Source organism: Octodon degus, unplaced genomic scaffold, assembly GCF_000260255.1.
Source record: "Octodon degus isolate 3935 unplaced genomic scaffold, OctDeg1.0 scaffold00153, whole genome shotgun sequence".
In the NCBI taxonomy this organism is placed as follows: Eukaryota; Metazoa; Chordata; class Mammalia; order Rodentia; family Octodontidae; genus Octodon; species Octodon degus.
In genome coordinates, this window is record NW_004524729.1 from 5632680 (window position 1) to 5633466 (window position 787).

Consider the following 787-nt stretch of genomic DNA (forward strand, 5'->3'; position numbering starts at 1 on the left):
ACTGAACCAGCCACAGAGACTGGGCATGATGCTCATTTCTGTAATCCCAGCACTGGGGAGGCTAAAAAAGAGGGATTGCTAGGAGTCTGAGCTGCGTAGTGAGACCCTGTACCAAATATTAAAAAAGAAAGAAAATCAAGGTAGATTCATGGATTCTTACTCCTATCTTACAACCTTTGGAACGTCTTTGCTTTGCTTGTGTGTGTGACACAAATTGGTATAAATGGGACCAGTCAGCACCCCTGCAGCTGGCTCTTGTGACCCTTGGTGGGTCCTTCATCCTGTGCAAACACTTTGTTGTTGATCTGGAATTCTGACTCACTTGGCTCACCTTGGCTTTCTTTTCAAGACCTGCAGCCAGCTATTTCTCAAGTGCTTTCTTTTTAATGAAGAAAGTGATCTGTTGTGTTTGCAGGTTGTTATTGGTGGGGATCGAACTAGGGCTTCATGCATGCTAGGCAAGCACTCTGTCCCTTAGCTGCCCCCCAGCCCACATCTGTTTCCTTGCTGACAGCCCTTCTGGTGAGCAGAGGACAGCGTGAGCTTGGCTTGGGTGTAGCTCAGTGGTGGTGCGTTCGCCTAGCATGTGTGGGTGTGTCTAGGTTAGGGTCCAGCAGGGGGGATGCGCGAGAAAGAAAGCAAACAAGCAAATCATGAGTTTGTGGTGGTATTTTGAATACAAATTTAAAATTACATGGTTTTCAAAATTAACATATAAAAATTTAAAAAGTATCAGGCAGCCTGGCGTGGTGGCACACACCTATAATCCCAGCACCCCACCCCCGGG